Source organism: Melospiza georgiana, chromosome 10, assembly GCF_028018845.1.
Source record: "Melospiza georgiana isolate bMelGeo1 chromosome 10, bMelGeo1.pri, whole genome shotgun sequence".
NCBI lineage: Eukaryota > Metazoa > Chordata > Aves > Passeriformes > Passerellidae > Melospiza > Melospiza georgiana.
In genome coordinates, this window is record NC_080439.1 from 19,158,745 (window position 1) to 19,174,246 (window position 15,502).

A 15,502-nucleotide genomic window follows, 5' to 3' on the forward strand; every position below is an offset into this window, starting at 1 on the left:
GCAACGTTTTTATTTTATTGTATTTTTTAAAATTCTATTACTAGATATATGATGTTTTTAAAGTAAAAATTATAGAGCTGTGGCTGAGGCCAGAGGATATATTGAAGCCCCTGGGGCTGAATCCAGACCTAAACTGATGTGGAGCAATGAAAACTCTGGGGCTGGATAAATCCCATGCATCTGGGGGTAGAATCACTGTGGGGCTGGGATAGGGACTGTGGGGCTGTGTAACAGGATGTTCAGCCCTGAAATGTGGTCAAACAACTCAAACAATGCCCTGTTCTGCAAACTACCGATGATGGGCTGAGAAGGGCATCATGTGCTGGAATTTGGTGTTGAATCATGCTAAAAATCTGGCACAATGTCTCAGTCTGGCAGACCAGCCTCAAATCAACCTGCTCATAACAAGATAAAAATTTGGCAGATAAACCGCTAAACTGACATGTAGGCATATCACTGGTGGTCACCTCCTCCACACTATAAAAGTCCAGTCCACTTTCCATATAGGAGGTTCTAATATATTCCTCTTGGCGTATGTGCAGATTCTTGCATTGGGTTTTAGAGATGCTCACCAAGGATAGTCCTAAAGGTTAGAAGAAAGAGATTTGTCCACAGTCGTTGGTATGGGTGAGTTACATCAGTCTCTAGTACTGGTATCTTTTTGCTAGCTTTAATACTGCTTTGATATAATGAAATATAATAAATAGTTTCAGCTTTTATAAATAATTCTTATTGAGTTATTTTTGTGTAATAATTTATCATAAGAAATAATTCATTCTTACAAAATATATCTAATTTCCTGTCATTAAAACCTGTGGGTTGAAGCTGTAAAACTTAAGTTGTTGGCAAAGTCTGGGGCTGGGACTGAATCCAGCTGCCCCAGGCTCCTCTCTCTGAGAAGGAGTTTAAAAAGCAAGGGAATCCTTTTCTGCACCTTGTGGCACAATGGGAGGGTTTCTTAAATTAACTTTGTCTGAAGTTACCACTCCCACCCATGAGAGGCTGGAGCTGGAATGTAAATTCTAGAGCTGGAGCAATTCTAAATAAATAAATAAAGCTGGAATGTAAATTCTAGAGCAAGAGAGACCTGGATGTGAAAAGAAGATCCAGGCCTGACCCAGGAGCAGCTTCACCTGGAAGAGGTGGGAAGATGCAAAACTGAAGAAGAACTGAAGAAAAAAAGAGAAAATGACTGCAGGGTGGGATAAGGACTGTAGGGCTGGTACAGGGATTGTTGGGCTGGAATGCAACTTCAGGGATGGATCTGAAATCACTATAGGACTGGGATAGCAACGCTGGGGATAGAACTGGAAAAAACGTTTTTCAGGCTGGGTTTGGAATATGGATTCTAAAATTGAAGTTGAAATTTCACAGTTCTGGAGTGAAACTAAAGATCCTTCCACAACAAGGAGAAGCTTCACCTGGGAGCAGTGGGAACATGCAAAGATGGAGCTGGTAAAATAAACCCTGTGGAACTGGAACCGAAATCACTGTGACGTTGGCATAGTGACAACAGGACTGCAGCTGAAATCACTGTAGGGTTGGGACAGTAACTGTAGGGCTGGGTTAGTGACTGTAGGGTTGGAGTTGGGACTGCGGGACCACAATACAGACTGTGGGCCAGAGTACGGTCTGTGGGCTGGGAGAGGAATTGCAGCCCAGAATACGGACTGCTGGCCAAGGTAGGGACAGTGGGCCGGGAAAGGTCGGTAGAGTAGGTACCGTGAGCCGGGGTAGGGTCTGTAGGGCGGGCATAGGGGCTGTGGGGGCGGGATAGGGCTTGTAGGTACGGGGTATTCTGTACTGCTGGGGTAGGAACTCTGGGGCAGGGGAGGGAGATCACAGCTGGGGACTTGAAGCGCCACCAATCGCACCACGAGGAGGGCAACGGATCTGCCAATGGGAAATCGCCGACCCCGCCTTGTCCAATAACACTCGCCCTTTCCACACGGCCTCGTTCCCGCCAAACCCAGACCGTGACCGCTCGCGCCTCAGACCGGCCCTGACCACGCTTCCCTCAGCCGCGACCTCGGCATGTACTTTCCGGAAACAAAAACCTGGAGGAGGAGCCAAGGTACCTTCGGAAGCGGAGTGGAAGCAGACATAAACAGGTGTGCCCTGTATGACGTCTATGCGTCGTGTGCCTTTGGTGGCCCGGGCTGCGATCTCCTGGGGCCGGCGTGGGCCTGGTGTGGCGGTGAGGTGGCGGTGGTGGCCGGTGCGGTGCCGGCGTGTGCCGGGAGGCCGGTGGCGGCTGCTCGAGGGCGCTGCGGAGGGGCCGGTGGGTGCCTACGGCCATACCACCCTGAGAACGCCCGATCTCGTCTGATCTCGGAAGCTAAGCAGGGTCGGGCCCGGTTAGTACTTGGATGGGAGACCGCCTGGGAATACCGGGTGCTGTAGGCATCTCTTTTGGTGCCTTTTGTGGCCCGGCGGTGTCCCGTTTTGCCGGGGCAGCCGGGGCCAGGGCCCTTAGGGAGGGGGCCGGAGTGCTTTTGGGGTGCGGCCTGTGTCCTTGGGGGCGAGTGGTGGCCCGGGCTGGGTCCCCAGGGGCCGGCGTGGGCCTGGTGTGGCGGTGAGGTGGCGGTGGTGGCCGGTGCGGTGCCGGCGGGTGCCGGGAGGCCGGTGGCGGCTGCTCGAGGGCGCTGCGGAGGGGCCGGTGGGTGCCTACGGCCATACCACCCTGAGAACGCCCGATCTCGTCTGATCTCGGAAGCTAAGCAGGGTCGGGCCCGGTTAGTACTTGGATGGGAGACCGCCTGGGAATACCGGGTGCTGTAGGCATCTCTTTTGGTGCCTTTTGTGGCCCGGCGGTGTCCCGTTTTGCCGGGGCAGCCGGGGCCAGGGCCCTTAGGGAGGGGGCCGGAGTGCTTTTGGGGTGCGGCCTGTGTCCTTGGGGGCGAGTGGTGGCCCGGGCTGGGTCCCCAGGGGCCGGCGTGGGCCTGGTGTGGCGGTGAGGTGGCGGTGGTGGCCGGTGCGGTGCCGGCGTGTGCCGGGAGGCCGGTGGCGGCTGCTCGAGGGCGCTGCGGAGGGGCCGGTGGGTGCCTACGGCCATACCACCCTGAGAACGCCCGATCTCGTCTGATCTCGGAAGCTAAGCAGGGTCGGGCCCGGTTAGTACTTGGATGGGAGACCGCCTGGGAATACCGGGTGCTGTAGGCATCTCTTTTGGTGCCTTTTGTGGCCCGGCGGTGTCCCGTTTTGCCGGGGCAGCCGGGGCCAGGGCCCTTAGGGAGGGGGCCGGAGTGCTTTTGGGGTGCGGCCTGTGTCCTTGGGGGCGAGTGGTGGCCCGGGCTGGGTCCCCAGGGGCCGGCGTGGGCCTGGTGTGGCGGTGAGGTGGCGGTGGTGGCCGGTGCGGTGCCGGCGTGTGCCGGGAGGCCGGTGGCGGCTGCTCGAGGGCGCTGCGGAGGGGCCGGTGGGTGCCTACGGCCATACCACCCTGAGAACGCCCGATCTCGTCTGATCTCGGAAGCTAAGCAGGGTCGGGCCCGGTTAGTACTTGGATGGGAGACCGCCTGGGAATACCGGGTGCTGTAGGCATCTCTTTTGGTGCCTTTTGTGGCCCGGCGGTGTCCCGTTTTGCCGGGGCAGCCGGGGCCAGGGCCCTTAGGGAGGGGGCCGGAGTGCTTTTGGGGTGCGGCCTGTGTCCTTGGGGGCGAGTGGTGGCCCGGGCTGGGTCCCCAGGGGCCGGCGTGGGCCTGGTGTGGCGGTGAGGTGGCGGTGGTGGCCGGTGCGGTGCCGGCGTGTGCCGGGAGGCCGGTGGCGGCTGCTCGAGGGCGCTGCGGAGGGGCCGGTGGGTGCCTACGGCCATACCACCCTGAGAACGCCCGATCTCGTCTGATCTCGGAAGCTAAGCAGGGTCGGGCCCGGTTAGTACTTGGATGGGAGACCGCCTGGGAATACCGGGTGCTGTAGGCATCTCTTTTGGTGCCTTTTGTGGCCCGGCGGTGTCCCGTTTTGCCGGGGCAGCCGGGGCCAGGGCCCTTAGGGAGGGGGCCGGAGTGCTTTTGGGGTGCGGCCTGTGTCCTTGGGGGCGAGTGGTGGCCCGGGCTGGGTCCCCAGGGGCCGGCGTGGGCCTGGTGTGGCGGTGAGGTGGCGGTGGTGGCCGGTGCGGTGCCGGCGGGTGCCGGGAGGCCGGTGGCGGCTGCTCGAGGGCGCTGCGGAGGGGCCGGTGGGTGCCTACGGCCATACCACCCTGAGAACGCCCGATCTCGTCTGATCTCGGAAGCTAAGCAGGGTCGGGCCCGGTTAGTACTTGGATGGGAGACCGCCTGGGAATACCGGGTGCTGTAGGCATCTCTTTTGGTGCCTTTTGTGGCCCGGCGGTGTCCCGTTTTGCCGGGGCAGCCGGGGCCAGGGCCCTTAGGGAGGGGGCCGGAGTGCTTTTGGGGTGCGGCCTGTGTCCTTGGGGGCGAGTGGTGGCCCGGGCTGGGTCCCCAGGGGCCGGCGTGGGCCTGGTGTGGCGGTGAGGTGGCGGTGGTGGCCGGTGCGGTGCCGGCGTGTGCCGGGAGGCCGGTGGCGGCTGCTCGAGGGCGCTGCGGAGGGGCCGGTGGGTGCCTACGGCCATACCACCCTGAGAACGCCCGATCTCGTCTGATCTCGGAAGCTAAGCAGGGTCGGGCCCGGTTAGTACTTGGATGGGAGACCGCCTGGGAATACCGGGTGCTGTAGGCATCTCTTTTGGTGCCTTTTGTGGCCCGGCGGTGTCCCGTTTTGCCGGGGCAGCCGGGGCCAGGGCCCTTAGGGAGGGGGCCGGTGTGCTTTTGGGGTGCGGCCTGTGTCCTTGGGGGCGAGTGGTGGCCCGGGCTGGGTCCCCAGGGGCCGGCGTGGGCCTGGTGTGGCGGTGAGGTGGCGGTGGTGGCCGGTGCGGTGCCGGCGTGTGCCGGGAGGCCGGTGGCGGCTGCTCGAGGGCGCTGCGGAGGGGCCGGTGGGTGCCTACGGCCATACCACCCTGAGAACGCCCGATCTCGTCTGATCTCGGAAGCTAAGCAGGGTCGGGCCCGGTTAGTACTTGGATGGGAGACCGCCTGGGAATACCGGGTGCTGTAGGCATCTCTTTTGGTGCCTTTTGTGGCCCGGCGGTGTCCCGTTTTGCCGGGGCAGCCGGGGCCAGGGCCCTTAGGGAGGGGGCCGGAGTGCTTTTGGGGTGCGGCCTGTGTCCTTGGGGGCGAGTGGTGGCCCGGGCTGGGTCCCCAGGGGCCGGCGTGGGCCTGGTGTGGCGGTGAGGTGGCGGTGGTGGCCGGTGCGGTGCCGGCGTGTGCCGGGAGGCCGGTGGCGGCTGCTCGAGGGCGCTGCGGAGGGGCCGGTGGGTGCCTACGGCCATACCACCCTGAGAACGCCCGATCTCGTCTGATCTCGGAAGCTAAGCAGGGTCGGGCCCGGTTAGTACTTGGATGGGAGACCGCCTGGGAATACCGGGTGCTGTAGGCATCTCTTTTGGTGCCTTTTGTGGCCCGGCGGTGTCCCGTTTTGCCGGGGCAGCCGGGGCCAGGGCCCTTAGGGAGGGGGCCGGAGTGCTTTTGGGGTGCGGCCTGTGTCCTTGGGGGCGAGTGGTGGCCCGGGCTGGGTCCCCAGGGGCCGGCGTGGGCCTGGTGTGGCGGTGAGGTGGCGGTGGTGGCCGGTGCGGTGCCGGCGTGTGCCGGGAGGCCGGTGGCGGCTGCTCGAGGGCGCTGCGGAGGGGCCGGTGGGTGCCTACGGCCATACCACCCTGAGAACGCCCGATCTCGTCTGATCTCGGAAGCTAAGCAGGGTCGGGCCCGGTTAGTACTTGGATGGGAGACCGCCTGGGAATACCGGGTGCTGTAGGCATCTCTTTTGGTGCCTTTTGTGGCCCGGCGGTGTCCCGTTTTGCCGGGGCAGCCGGGGCCAGGGCCCTTAGGGAGGGGGCCGGAGTGCTTTTGGGGTGCGGCCTGTGTCCTTGGGGGCGAGTGGTGGCCCGGGCTGGGTCCCCAGGGGCCGGCGTGGGCCTGGTGTGGCGGTGAGGTGGCGGTGGTGGCCGGTGCGGTGCCGGCGTGTGCCGGGAGGCCGGTGGCGGCTGCTCGAGGGCGCTGCGGAGGGGCCGGTGGGTGCCTACGGCCATACCACCCTGAGAACGCCCGATCTCGTCTGATCTCGGAAGCTAAGCAGGGTCGGGCCCGGTTAGTACTTGGATGGGAGACCGCCTGGGAATACCGGGTGCTGTAGGCATCTCTTTTGGTGCCTTTTGTGGCCCGGCGGTGTCCCGTTTTGCCGGGGCAGCCGGGGCCAGGGCCCTTAGGGAGGGGGCCGGAGTGCTTTTGGGGTGCGGCCTGTGTCCTTGGGGGCGAGTGGTGGCCCGGGCTGGGTCCCCAGGGGCCGGCGTGGGCCTGGTGTGGCGGTGAGGTGGCGGTGGTGGCCGGTGCGGTGCCGGCGTGTGCCGGGAGGCCGGTGGCGGCTGCTCGAGGGCGCTGCGGAGGGGCCGGTGGGTGCCTACGGCCATACCACCCTGAGAACGCCCGATCTCGTCTGATCTCGGAAGCTAAGCAGGGTCGGGCCCGGTTAGTACTTGGATGGGAGACCGCCTGGGAATACCGGGTGCTGTAGGCATCTCTTTTGGTGCCTTTTGTGGCCCGGCGGTGTCCCGTTTTGCTGGGGCAGCCGGGGCCAGGGCCCTTAGGGAGGGGGCCGGAGTGCTTTTGGGGTGCGGCCTGTGTCCTTGGGGGCGAGTGGTGGCCCGGGCTGGGTCCCCAGGGGCCGGCGTGGGCCTGGTGTGGCGGTGAGGTGGCGGTGGTGGCCGGTGCGGTGCCGGCGGGTGCCGGGAGGCCGGTGGCGGCTGCTCGAGGGCGCTGCGGAGGGGCTGGTGGGTGCCTACGGCCATACCACCCTGAGAACGCCCGATCTCGTCTGATCTCGGAAGCTAAGCAGGGTCGGGCCCGGTTAGTACTTGGATGGGAGACCGCCTGGGAATACCGGGTGCTGTAGGCATCTCTTTTGGTGCCTTTTGTGGCCCGGCGGTGTCCCGTTTTGCCGGGGCAGCCGGGGCCAGGGCCCTTAGGGAGGGGGCCGGAGTGCTTTTGGGGTGCGGCCTGTGTCCTTGGGGGCGAGTGGTGGCCCGGGCTGGGTCCCCAGGGGCCGGCGTGGGCCTGGTGTGGCGGTGAGGTGGCGGTGGTGGCCGGTGCGGCGCCGGCGGGTGCCGGGAGGCCGGTGGCGGCTGCTCGAGGGCGCTGCGGAGGGGCCGGTGGGTGCCTACGGCCATACCACCCTGAGAACGCCCGATCTCGTCTGATCTCGGAAGCTAAGCAGGGTCGGGCCCGGTTAGTACTTGGATGGGAGACCGCCTGGGAATACCGGGTGCTGTAGGCATCTCTTTTGGTGCCTTTTGTGGCCCGGCGGTGTCCCGTTTTGCCGGGGCAGCCGGGGCCAGGGCCCTTAGGGAGGGGGCCGGAGTGCTTTTGGGGTGCGGCCTGTGTCCTTGGGGGCGAGTGGTGGCCCGGGCTGGGTCCCCAGGGGCCGGCGTGGGCCTGGTGTGGCGGTGAGGTGGCGGTGGTGGCCGGTGCGGCGCCGGCGTGTGCCGGGAGGCCGGTGGCGGCTGCTCGAGGGCGCTGCGGAGGGGCCGGTGGGTGCCTACGGCCATACCACCCTGAGAACGCCCGATCTCGTCTGATCTCGGAAGCTAAGCAGGGTCGGGCCCGGTTAGTACTTGGATGGGAGACCGCCTGGGAATACCGGGTGCTGTAGGCATCTCTTTTGGTGCCTTTTGTGGCCCGGCGGTGTCCCGTTTTGCCGGGGCAGCCGGGGCCAGGGCCCTTAGGGAGGGGGCCGGAGTGCTTTTGGGGTGCGGCCTGTGTCCTTGGGGGCGAGTGGTGGCCCGGGCTGGGTCCCCAGGGGCCGGCGTGGGCCTGGTGTGGCGGTGAGGTGGCGGTGGTGGCCGGTGCGGTGCCGGCGTGTGCCGGGAGGCCGGTGGCGGCTGCTCGAGGGCGCTGCGGAGGGGCCGGTGGGTGCCTACGGCCATACCACCCTGAGAACGCCCGATCTCGTCTGATCTCGGAAGCTAAGCAGGGTCGGGCCCGGTTAGTACTTGGATGGGAGACCGCCTGGGAATACCGGGTGCTGTAGGCATCTCTTTTGGTGCCTTTTGTGGCCCGGCGGTGTCCCGTTTTGCCGGGGCAGCCGGGGCCAGGGCCCTTAGGGAGGGGGCCGGAGTGCTTTTGGGGTGCGGCCTGTGTCCTTGGGGGCGAGTGGTGGCCCGGGCTGGGTCCCCAGGGGCTGGCGTGGGCCTGGTGTGGCGGTGAGGTGGCGGTGGTGGCCGGTGCGGTGCCGGCGGGTGCCGGGAGGCCGGTGGCGGCTGCTCGAGGGCGCTGCGGAGGGGCCGGTGGGTGCCTACGGCCATACCACCCTGAGAACGCCCGATCTCGTCTGATCTCGGAAGCTAAGCAGGGTCGGGCCCGGTTAGTACTTGGATGGGAGACCGCCTGGGAATACCGGGTGCTGTAGGCATCTCTTTTGGTGCCTTTTGTGGCCCGGCGGTGTCCCGTTTTGCCGGGGCAGCCGGGGCCAGGGCCCTTAGGGAGGGGGCCGGAGTGCTTTTGGGGTGCGGCCTGTGTCCTTGGGGGCGAGTGGTGGCCCGGGCTGGGTCCCCAGGGGCCGGCGTGGGCCTGGTGTGGCGGTGAGGTGGCGGTGGTGGCCGGTGCGGTGCCGGCGGGTGCCGGGAGGCCGGTGGCGGCTGCTCGAGGGCGCTGCGGAGGGGCCGGTGGGTGCCTACGGCCATACCACCCTGAGAACGCCCGATCTCGTCTGATCTCGGAAGCTAAGCAGGGTCGGGCCCGGTTAGTACTTGGATGGGAGACCGCCTGGGAATACCGGGTGCTGTAGGCATCTCTTTTGGTGCCTTTTGTGGCCCGGCGGTGTCCCGTTTTGCCGGGGCAGCCGGGGCCAGGGCCCTTAGGGAGGGGGCCGGAGTGCTTTTGGGGTGCGGCCTGTGTCCTTGGGGGCGAGTGGTGGCCCGGGCTGGGTCCCCAGGGGCCGGCGTGGGCCTGGTGTGGCGGTGAGGTGGCGGTGGTGGCCGGTGCGGTGCCGGCGTGTGCCGGGAGGCCGGTGGCGGCTGCTCGAGGGCGCTGCGGAGGGGCCGGTGGGTGCCTACGGCCATACCACCCTGAGAACGCCCGATCTCGTCTGATCTCGGAAGCTAAGCAGGGTCGGGCCCGGTTAGTACTTGGATGGGAGACCGCCTGGGAATACCGGGTGCTGTAGGCATCTCTTTTGGTGCCTTTTGTGGCCCGGCGGTGTCCCGTTTTGCCGGGGCAGCCGGGGCCAGGGCCCTTAGGGAGGGGGCCGGAGTGCTTTTGGGGTGCGGCCTGTGTCCTTGGGGGCGAGTGGTGGCCCGGGCTGGGTCCCCAGGGGCCGGCGTGGGCCTGGTGTGGCGGTGAGGTGGCGGTGGTGGCCGGTGCGGTGCCGGCGTGTGCCGGGAGGCCGGTGGCGGCTGCTCGAGGGCGCTGCGGAGGGGCCGGTGGGTGCCTACGGCCATACCACCCTGAGAACGCCCGATCTCGTCTGATCTCGGAAGCTAAGCAGGGTCGGGCCCGGTTAGTACTTGGATGGGAGACCGCCTGGGAATACCGGGTGCTGTAGGCATCTCTTTTGGTGCCTTTTGTGGCCCGGCGGTGTCCCGTTTTGCTGGGGCAGCCGGGGCCAGGGCCCTTAGGGAGGGGGCCGGAGTGCTTTTGGGGTGCGGCCTGTGTCCTTGGGGGCGAGTGGTGGCCCGGGCTGGGTCCCCAGGGGCCGGCGTGGGCCTGGTGTGGCGGTGAGGTGGCGGTGGTGGCCGGTGCGGTGCCGGCGGGTGCCGGGAGGCCGGTGGCGGCTGCTCGAGGGCGCTGCGGAGGGGCTGGTGGGTGCCTACGGCCATACCACCCTGAGAACGCCCGATCTCGTCTGATCTCGGAAGCTAAGCAGGGTCGGGCCCGGTTAGTACTTGGATGGGAGACCGCCTGGGAATACCGGGTGCTGTAGGCATCTCTTTTGGTGCCTTTTGTGGCCCGGCGGTGTCCCGTTTTGCCGGGGCAGCCGGGGCCAGGGCCCTTAGGGAGGGGGCCGGAGTGCTTTTGGGGTGCGGCCTGTGTCCTTGGGGGCGAGTGGTGGCCCGGGCTGGGTCCCCAGGGGCCGGCGTGGGCCTGGTGTGGCGGTGAGGTGGCGGTGGTGGCCGGTGCGGCGCCGGCGGGTGCCGGGAGGCCGGTGGCGGCTGCTCGAGGGCGCTGCGGAGGGGCCGGTGGGTGCCTACGGCCATACCACCCTGAGAACGCCCGATCTCGTCTGATCTCGGAAGCTAAGCAGGGTCGGGCCCGGTTAGTACTTGGATGGGAGACCGCCTGGGAATACCGGGTGCTGTAGGCATCTCTTTTGGTGCCTTTTGTGGCCCGGCGGTGTCCCGTTTTGCCGGGGCAGCCGGGGCCAGGGCCCTTAGGGAGGGGGCCGGAGTGCTTTTGGGGTGCGGCCTGTATCCTTGGGGGCGAGTGGTGGCCCGGGCTGGGTCCCCAGGGGCCGGCGTGGGCCTGGTGTGGCGGTGAGGTGGCGGTGGTGGCCGGTGCGGCGCCGGCGGGTGCCGGGAGGCCGGTGGCGGCTGCTCGAGGGCGCTGCGGAGGGGCCGGTGGGTGCCTACGGCCATACCACCCTGAGAACGCCCGATCTCGTCTGATCTCGGAAGCTAAGCAGGGTCGGGCCCGGTTAGTACTTGGATGGGAGACCGCCTGGGAATACCGGGTGCTGTAGGCATCTCTTTTGGTGCCTTTTGTGGCCCGGCGGTGTCCCGTTTTGCCGGGGCAGCCGGGGCCAGGGCCCTTAGGGAGGGGGCCGGAGTGCTTTTGGGGTGCGGCCTGTGTCCTTGGGGGCGAGTGGTGGCCCGGGCTGGGTCCCCAGGGGCCGGCGTGGGCCTGGTGTGGCGGTGAGGTGGCGGTGGTGGCCGGTGCGGTGCCGGCGTGTGCCGGGAGGCCGGTGGCGGCTGCTCGAGGGCGCTGCGGAGGGGCCGGTGGGTGCCTACGGCCATACCACCCTGAGAACGCCCGATCTCGTCTGATCTCGGAAGCTAAGCAGGGTCGGGCCCGGTTAGTACTTGGATGGGAGACCGCCTGGGAATACCGGGTGCTGTAGGCATCTCTTTTGGTGCCTTTTGTGGCCCGGCGGTGTCCCGTTTTGCCGGGGCAGCCGGGGCCAGGGCCCTTAGGGAGGGGGCCGGAGTGCTTTTGGGGTGCGGCCTGTGTCCTTGGGGGCGAGTGGTGGCCCGGGCTGGGTCCCCAGGGGCCGGCGTGGGCCTGGTGTGGCGGTGAGGTGGCGGTGGTGGCCGGTGCGGTGCCGGCGGGTGCCGGGAGGCCGGTGGCGGCTGCTCGAGGGCGCTGCGGAGGGGCCGGTGGGTGCCTACGGCCATACCACCCTGAGAACGCCCGATCTCGTCTGATCTCGGAAGCTAAGCAGGGTCGGGCCCGGTTAGTACTTGGATGGGAGACCGCCTGGGAATACCGGGTGCTGTAGGCATCTCTTTTGGTGCCTTTTGTGGCCCGGCGGTGTCCCGTTTTGCCGGGGCAGCCGGGGCCAGGGCCCTTAGGGAGGGGGCCGGAGTGCTTTTGGGGTGCGGCCTGTGTCCTTGGGGGCGAGTGGTGGCCCGGGCTGGGTCCCCAGGGGCCGGCGTGGGCCTGGTGTGGCGGTGAGGTGGCGGTGGTGGCCGGTGCGGTGCCGGCGGGTGCCGGGAGGCCGGTGGCGGCTGCTCGAGGGCGCTGCGGAGGGGCCGGTGGGTGCCTACGGCCATACCACCCTGAGAACGCCCGATCTCGTCTGATCTCGGAAGCTAAGCAGGGTCGGGCCCGGTTAGTACTTGGATGGGAGACCGCCTGGGAATACCGGGTGCTGTAGGCATCTCTTTTGGTGCCTTTTGTGGCCCGGCGGTGTCCCGTTTTGCCGGGGCAGCCGGGGCCAGGGCCCTTAGGGAGGGGGCCGGAGTGCTTTTGGGGTGCGGCCTGTGTCCTTGGGGGCGAGTGGTGGCCCGGGCTGGGTCCCCAGGGGCCGGCGTGGGCCTGGTGTGGCGGTGAGGTGGCGGTGGTGGCCGGTGCGGTGCCGGCGTGTGCCGGGAGGCCGGTGGCGGCTGCTCGAGGGCGCTGCGGAGGGGCCGGTGGGTGCCTACGGCCATACCACCCTGAGAACGCCCGATCTCGTCTGATCTCGGAAGCTAAGCAGGGTCGGGCCCGGTTAGTACTTGGATGGGAGACCGCCTGGGAATACCGGGTGCTGTAGGCATCTCTTTTGGTGCCTTTTGTGGCCCGGCGGTGTCCCGTTTTGCCGGGGCAGCCGGGGCCAGGGCCCTTAGGGAGGGGGCCGGAGTGCTTTTGGGGTGCGGCCTGTGTCCTTGGGGGCGAGTGGTGGCCCGGGCTGGGTCCCCAGGGGCCGGCGTGGGCCTGGTGTGGCGGTGAGGTGGCGGTGGTGGCCGGTGCGGTGCCGGCGTGTGCCGGGAGGCCGGTGGCGGCTGCTCGAGGGCGCTGCGGAGGGGCCGGTGGGTGCCTACGGCCATACCACCCTGAGAACGCCCGATCTCGTCTGATCTCGGAAGCTAAGCAGGGTCGGGCCCGGTTAGTACTTGGATGGGAGACCGCCTGGGAATACCGGGTGCTGTAGGCATCTCTTTTGGTGCCTTTTGTGGCCCGGCGGTGTCCCGTTTTGCCGGGGCAGCCGGGGCCAGGGCCCTTAGGGAGGGGGCCGGAGTGCTTTTGGGGTGCGGCCTGTGTCCTTGGGGGCGAGTGGTGGCCCGGGCTGGGTCCCCAGGGGCCGGCGTGGGCCTGGTGTGGCGGTGAGGTGGCGGTGGTGGCCGGTGCGGTGCCGGCGTGTGCCGGGAGGCCGGTGGCGGCTGCTCGAGGGCGCTGCGGAGGGGCCGGTGGGTGCCTACGGCCATACCACCCTGAGAACGCCCGATCTCGTCTGATCTCGGAAGCTAAGCAGGGTCGGGCCCGGTTAGTACTTGGATGGGAGACCGCCTGGGAATACCGGGTGCTGTAGGCATCTCTTTTGGTGCCTTTTGTGGCCCGGCGGTGTCCCGTTTTGCTGGGGCAGCCGGGGCCAGGGCCCTTAGGGAGGGGGCCGGAGTGCTTTTGGGGTGCGGCCTGTGTCCTTGGGGGCGAGTGGTGGCCCGGGCTGGGTCCCCAGGGGCCGGCGTGGGCCTGGTGTGGCGGTGAGGTGGCGGTGGTGGCCGGTGCGGTGCCGGCGGGTGCCGGGAGGCCGGTGGCGGCTGCTCGAGGGCGCTGCGGAGGGGCTGGTGGGTGCCTACGGCCATACCACCCTGAGAACGCCCGATCTCGTCTGATCTCGGAAGCTAAGCAGGGTCGGGCCCGGTTAGTACTTGGATGGGAGACCGCCTGGGAATACCGGGTGCTGTAGGCATCTCTTTTGGTGCCTTTTGTGGCCCGGCGGTGTCCCGTTTTGCCGGGGCAGCCGGGGCCAGGGCCCTTAGGGAGGGGGCCGGAGTGCTTTTGGGGTGCGGCCTGTGTCCTTGGGGGCGAGTGGTGGCCCGGGCTGGGTCCCCAGGGGCCGGCGTGGGCCTGGTGTGGCGGTGAGGTGGCGGTGGTGGCCGGTGCGGTGCCGGCGGGTGCCGGGAGGCCGGTGGCGGCTGCTCGAGGGCGCTGCGGAGGGGCCGGTGGGTGCCTACGGCCATACCACCCTGAGAACGCCCGATCTCGTCTGATCTCGGAAGCTAAGCAGGGTCGGGCCCGGTTAGTACTTGGATGGGAGACCGCCTGGGAATACCGGGTGCTGTAGGCATCTCTTTTGGTGCCTTTTGTGGCCCGGCGGTGTCCCGTTTTGCCGGGGCAGCCGGGGCCAGGGCCCTTAGGGAGGGGGCCGGAGTGCTTTTGGGGTGCGGCCTGTGTCCTTGGGGGCGAGTGGTGGCCCGGGCTGGGTCCCCAGGGGCCGGCGTGGGCCTGGTGTGGCGGTGAGGTGGCGGTGGTGGCCGGTGCGGTGCCGGCGTGTGCCGGGAGGCCGGTGGCGGCTGCTCGAGGGCGCTGCGGAGGGGCCGGTGGGTGCCTACGGCCATACCACCCTGAGAACGCCCGATCTCGTCTGATCTCGGAAGCTAAGCAGGGTCGGGCCCGGTTAGTACTTGGATGGGAGACCGCCTGGGAATACCGGGTGCTGTAGGCATCTCTTTTGGTGCCTTTTGTGGCCCGGCGGTGTCCCGTTTTGCCGGGGCAGCCGGGGCCAGGGCCCTTAGGGAGGGGGCCGGAGTGCTTTTGGGGTGCGGCCTGTGTCCTTGGGGGCGAGTGGTGGCCCGGGCTGGGTCCCCAGGGGCCGGCGTGGGCCTGGTGTGGCGGTGAGGTGGCGGTGGTGGCCGGTGCGGTGCCGGCGGGTGCCGGGAGGCCGGTGGCGGCTGCTCGAGGGCGCTGCGGAGGGGCCGGTGGGTGCCTACGGCCATACCACCCTGAGAACGCCCGATCTCGTCTGATCTCGGAAGCTAAGCAGGGTCGGGCCCGGTTAGTACTTGGATGGGAGACCGCCTGGGAATACCGGGTGCTGTAGGCATCTCTTTTGGTGCCTTTTGTGGCCCGGCGGTGTCCCGTTTTGCCGGGGCAGCCGGGGCCAGGGCCCTTAGGGAGGGGGCCGGAGTGCTTTTGGGGTGCGGCCTGTGTCCTTGGGGGCGAGTGGTGGCCCGGGCTGGGTCCCCAGGGGCCGGCGTGGGCCTGGTGTGGCGGTGAGGTGGCGGTGGTGGCCGGTGCGGTGCCGGCGTGTGCCGGGAGGCCGGTGGCGGCTGCTCGAGGGCGCTGCGGAGGGGCCGGTGGGTGCCTACGGCCATACCACCCTGAGAACGCCCGATCTCGTCTGATCTCGGAAGCTAAGCAGGGTCGGGCCCGGTTAGTACTTGGATGGGAGACCGCCTGGGAATACCGGGTGCTGTAGGCATCTCTTTTGGTGCCTTTTGTGGCCCGGCGGTGTCCCGTTTTGCCGGGGCAGCCGGGGCCAGGGCCCTTAGGGAGGGGGCCGGAGTGCTTTTGGGGTGCGGCCTGTGTCCTTGGGGGCGAGTGGTGGCCCGGGCTGGGTCCCCAGGGGCCGGCGTGGGCCTGGTGTGGCGGTGAGGTGGCGGTGGTGGCCGGTGCGGTGCCGGCGTGTGCCGGGAGGCCGGTGGCGGCTGCTCGAGGGCGCTGCGGAGGGGCCGGTGGGTGCCTACGGCCATACCACCCTGAGAACGCCCGATCTCGTCTGATCTCGGAAGCTAAGCAGGGTCGGGCCCGGTTAGTACTTGGATGGGAGACCGCCTGGGAATACCGGGTGCTGTAGGCATCTCTTTTGGTGCCTTTTGTGGCCCGGCGGTGTCCCGTTTTGCCGGGGCAGCCGGGGCCAGGGCCCTTAGGGAGGGGGCCGGAGTGCTTTTGGGGTGCGGCCTGTGTCCTTGGGGGCGAGTGGTGGCCCGGGCTGGGTCCCCAGGGGCCGGCGTGGGCCTGGTGTGGCGGTGAGGTGGCGGTGGTGGCCGGTGCGGTGCCGGCGTGTGCCGGGAGGCCGGTGGCGGCTGCTCGAGGGCGCTGCG

At 67.7% G+C, this 15,502-nt stretch overlaps 35 non-coding genes across 35 annotated transcripts; all 35 read left to right on the plus strand.

Moving 5' to 3' along the window:
- Nucleotides 1–2,287: 2,287 nt before the first annotated feature.
- LOC131087874 (5S ribosomal RNA) lies at nucleotides 2,288–2,406 on the plus strand. Its single transcript, XR_009115012.1, has one exon. It is a non-coding gene; the product is annotated as a 5S ribosomal RNA (ribosomal RNA).
- A 259-nt stretch (nucleotides 2,407–2,665) lies between these two features.
- On the plus strand, nucleotides 2,666–2,784 carry LOC131087886 (5S ribosomal RNA). The gene has a single exon (XR_009115023.1). It is a non-coding gene; the product is annotated as a 5S ribosomal RNA (ribosomal RNA).
- Nucleotides 2,785–3,043: 259 nt separating this feature from the next.
- Nucleotides 3,044–3,162, plus strand: LOC131087898 (5S ribosomal RNA). Its single transcript, XR_009115034.1, has one exon. It is a non-coding gene; the product is annotated as a 5S ribosomal RNA (ribosomal RNA).
- A 259-nt stretch (nucleotides 3,163–3,421) lies between these two features.
- Nucleotides 3,422–3,540, plus strand: LOC131087910 (5S ribosomal RNA). Its single transcript, XR_009115045.1, has one exon. It is a non-coding gene; the product is annotated as a 5S ribosomal RNA (ribosomal RNA).
- Nucleotides 3,541–3,799: 259 nt separating this feature from the next.
- On the plus strand, nucleotides 3,800–3,918 carry LOC131087777 (5S ribosomal RNA). The gene has a single exon (XR_009114922.1). It is a non-coding gene; the product is annotated as a 5S ribosomal RNA (ribosomal RNA).
- A 259-nt stretch (nucleotides 3,919–4,177) lies between these two features.
- Nucleotides 4,178–4,296, plus strand: LOC131087789 (5S ribosomal RNA). The gene has a single exon (XR_009114933.1). It is a non-coding gene; the product is annotated as a 5S ribosomal RNA (ribosomal RNA).
- A 259-nt stretch (nucleotides 4,297–4,555) lies between these two features.
- On the plus strand, nucleotides 4,556–4,674 carry LOC131087801 (5S ribosomal RNA). The gene has a single exon (XR_009114944.1). It is a non-coding gene; the product is annotated as a 5S ribosomal RNA (ribosomal RNA).
- A 259-nt stretch (nucleotides 4,675–4,933) lies between these two features.
- LOC131087813 (5S ribosomal RNA) lies at nucleotides 4,934–5,052 on the plus strand. Its single transcript, XR_009114955.1, has one exon. It is a non-coding gene; the product is annotated as a 5S ribosomal RNA (ribosomal RNA).
- Nucleotides 5,053–5,311: 259 nt separating this feature from the next.
- On the plus strand, nucleotides 5,312–5,430 carry LOC131087824 (5S ribosomal RNA). The gene has a single exon (XR_009114966.1). It is a non-coding gene; the product is annotated as a 5S ribosomal RNA (ribosomal RNA).
- A 259-nt stretch (nucleotides 5,431–5,689) lies between these two features.
- On the plus strand, nucleotides 5,690–5,808 carry LOC131087836 (5S ribosomal RNA). The gene has a single exon (XR_009114977.1). It is a non-coding gene; the product is annotated as a 5S ribosomal RNA (ribosomal RNA).
- A 259-nt stretch (nucleotides 5,809–6,067) lies between these two features.
- Nucleotides 6,068–6,186, plus strand: LOC131087849 (5S ribosomal RNA). The gene has a single exon (XR_009114988.1). It is a non-coding gene; the product is annotated as a 5S ribosomal RNA (ribosomal RNA).
- Nucleotides 6,187–6,445: 259 nt separating this feature from the next.
- LOC131087859 (5S ribosomal RNA) lies at nucleotides 6,446–6,564 on the plus strand. The gene has a single exon (XR_009114998.1). It is a non-coding gene; the product is annotated as a 5S ribosomal RNA (ribosomal RNA).
- Nucleotides 6,565–6,823: 259 nt separating this feature from the next.
- LOC131087871 (5S ribosomal RNA) lies at nucleotides 6,824–6,942 on the plus strand. The gene has a single exon (XR_009115009.1). It is a non-coding gene; the product is annotated as a 5S ribosomal RNA (ribosomal RNA).
- A 259-nt stretch (nucleotides 6,943–7,201) lies between these two features.
- On the plus strand, nucleotides 7,202–7,320 carry LOC131087873 (5S ribosomal RNA). The gene has a single exon (XR_009115011.1). It is a non-coding gene; the product is annotated as a 5S ribosomal RNA (ribosomal RNA).
- A 259-nt stretch (nucleotides 7,321–7,579) lies between these two features.
- LOC131087875 (5S ribosomal RNA) lies at nucleotides 7,580–7,698 on the plus strand. Its single transcript, XR_009115013.1, has one exon. It is a non-coding gene; the product is annotated as a 5S ribosomal RNA (ribosomal RNA).
- A 259-nt stretch (nucleotides 7,699–7,957) lies between these two features.
- LOC131087876 (5S ribosomal RNA) lies at nucleotides 7,958–8,076 on the plus strand. Its single transcript, XR_009115014.1, has one exon. It is a non-coding gene; the product is annotated as a 5S ribosomal RNA (ribosomal RNA).
- A 259-nt stretch (nucleotides 8,077–8,335) lies between these two features.
- Nucleotides 8,336–8,454, plus strand: LOC131087878 (5S ribosomal RNA). The gene has a single exon (XR_009115015.1). It is a non-coding gene; the product is annotated as a 5S ribosomal RNA (ribosomal RNA).
- A 259-nt stretch (nucleotides 8,455–8,713) lies between these two features.
- On the plus strand, nucleotides 8,714–8,832 carry LOC131087879 (5S ribosomal RNA). The gene has a single exon (XR_009115016.1). It is a non-coding gene; the product is annotated as a 5S ribosomal RNA (ribosomal RNA).
- A 259-nt stretch (nucleotides 8,833–9,091) lies between these two features.
- LOC131087880 (5S ribosomal RNA) lies at nucleotides 9,092–9,210 on the plus strand. The gene has a single exon (XR_009115017.1). It is a non-coding gene; the product is annotated as a 5S ribosomal RNA (ribosomal RNA).
- A 259-nt stretch (nucleotides 9,211–9,469) lies between these two features.
- On the plus strand, nucleotides 9,470–9,588 carry LOC131087881 (5S ribosomal RNA). Its single transcript, XR_009115018.1, has one exon. It is a non-coding gene; the product is annotated as a 5S ribosomal RNA (ribosomal RNA).
- A 259-nt stretch (nucleotides 9,589–9,847) lies between these two features.
- Nucleotides 9,848–9,966, plus strand: LOC131087882 (5S ribosomal RNA). The gene has a single exon (XR_009115019.1). It is a non-coding gene; the product is annotated as a 5S ribosomal RNA (ribosomal RNA).
- Nucleotides 9,967–10,225: 259 nt separating this feature from the next.
- Nucleotides 10,226–10,344, plus strand: LOC131087883 (5S ribosomal RNA). The gene has a single exon (XR_009115020.1). It is a non-coding gene; the product is annotated as a 5S ribosomal RNA (ribosomal RNA).
- Nucleotides 10,345–10,603: 259 nt separating this feature from the next.
- On the plus strand, nucleotides 10,604–10,722 carry LOC131087884 (5S ribosomal RNA). Its single transcript, XR_009115021.1, has one exon. It is a non-coding gene; the product is annotated as a 5S ribosomal RNA (ribosomal RNA).
- Nucleotides 10,723–10,981: 259 nt separating this feature from the next.
- On the plus strand, nucleotides 10,982–11,100 carry LOC131087885 (5S ribosomal RNA). The gene has a single exon (XR_009115022.1). It is a non-coding gene; the product is annotated as a 5S ribosomal RNA (ribosomal RNA).
- Nucleotides 11,101–11,359: 259 nt separating this feature from the next.
- LOC131087887 (5S ribosomal RNA) lies at nucleotides 11,360–11,478 on the plus strand. Its single transcript, XR_009115024.1, has one exon. It is a non-coding gene; the product is annotated as a 5S ribosomal RNA (ribosomal RNA).
- A 259-nt stretch (nucleotides 11,479–11,737) lies between these two features.
- On the plus strand, nucleotides 11,738–11,856 carry LOC131087888 (5S ribosomal RNA). Its single transcript, XR_009115025.1, has one exon. It is a non-coding gene; the product is annotated as a 5S ribosomal RNA (ribosomal RNA).
- A 259-nt stretch (nucleotides 11,857–12,115) lies between these two features.
- LOC131087889 (5S ribosomal RNA) lies at nucleotides 12,116–12,234 on the plus strand. Its single transcript, XR_009115026.1, has one exon. It is a non-coding gene; the product is annotated as a 5S ribosomal RNA (ribosomal RNA).
- A 259-nt stretch (nucleotides 12,235–12,493) lies between these two features.
- LOC131087890 (5S ribosomal RNA) lies at nucleotides 12,494–12,612 on the plus strand. Its single transcript, XR_009115027.1, has one exon. It is a non-coding gene; the product is annotated as a 5S ribosomal RNA (ribosomal RNA).
- A 259-nt stretch (nucleotides 12,613–12,871) lies between these two features.
- LOC131087891 (5S ribosomal RNA) lies at nucleotides 12,872–12,990 on the plus strand. The gene has a single exon (XR_009115028.1). It is a non-coding gene; the product is annotated as a 5S ribosomal RNA (ribosomal RNA).
- Nucleotides 12,991–13,249: 259 nt separating this feature from the next.
- LOC131087892 (5S ribosomal RNA) lies at nucleotides 13,250–13,368 on the plus strand. Its single transcript, XR_009115029.1, has one exon. It is a non-coding gene; the product is annotated as a 5S ribosomal RNA (ribosomal RNA).
- Nucleotides 13,369–13,627: 259 nt separating this feature from the next.
- Nucleotides 13,628–13,746, plus strand: LOC131087894 (5S ribosomal RNA). The gene has a single exon (XR_009115030.1). It is a non-coding gene; the product is annotated as a 5S ribosomal RNA (ribosomal RNA).
- Nucleotides 13,747–14,005: 259 nt separating this feature from the next.
- LOC131087895 (5S ribosomal RNA) lies at nucleotides 14,006–14,124 on the plus strand. Its single transcript, XR_009115031.1, has one exon. It is a non-coding gene; the product is annotated as a 5S ribosomal RNA (ribosomal RNA).
- Nucleotides 14,125–14,383: 259 nt separating this feature from the next.
- LOC131087896 (5S ribosomal RNA) lies at nucleotides 14,384–14,502 on the plus strand. The gene has a single exon (XR_009115032.1). It is a non-coding gene; the product is annotated as a 5S ribosomal RNA (ribosomal RNA).
- A 259-nt stretch (nucleotides 14,503–14,761) lies between these two features.
- On the plus strand, nucleotides 14,762–14,880 carry LOC131087897 (5S ribosomal RNA). Its single transcript, XR_009115033.1, has one exon. It is a non-coding gene; the product is annotated as a 5S ribosomal RNA (ribosomal RNA).
- Nucleotides 14,881–15,139: 259 nt separating this feature from the next.
- On the plus strand, nucleotides 15,140–15,258 carry LOC131087899 (5S ribosomal RNA). Its single transcript, XR_009115035.1, has one exon. It is a non-coding gene; the product is annotated as a 5S ribosomal RNA (ribosomal RNA).
- Nucleotides 15,259–15,502: the final 244 nt, after the last annotated feature.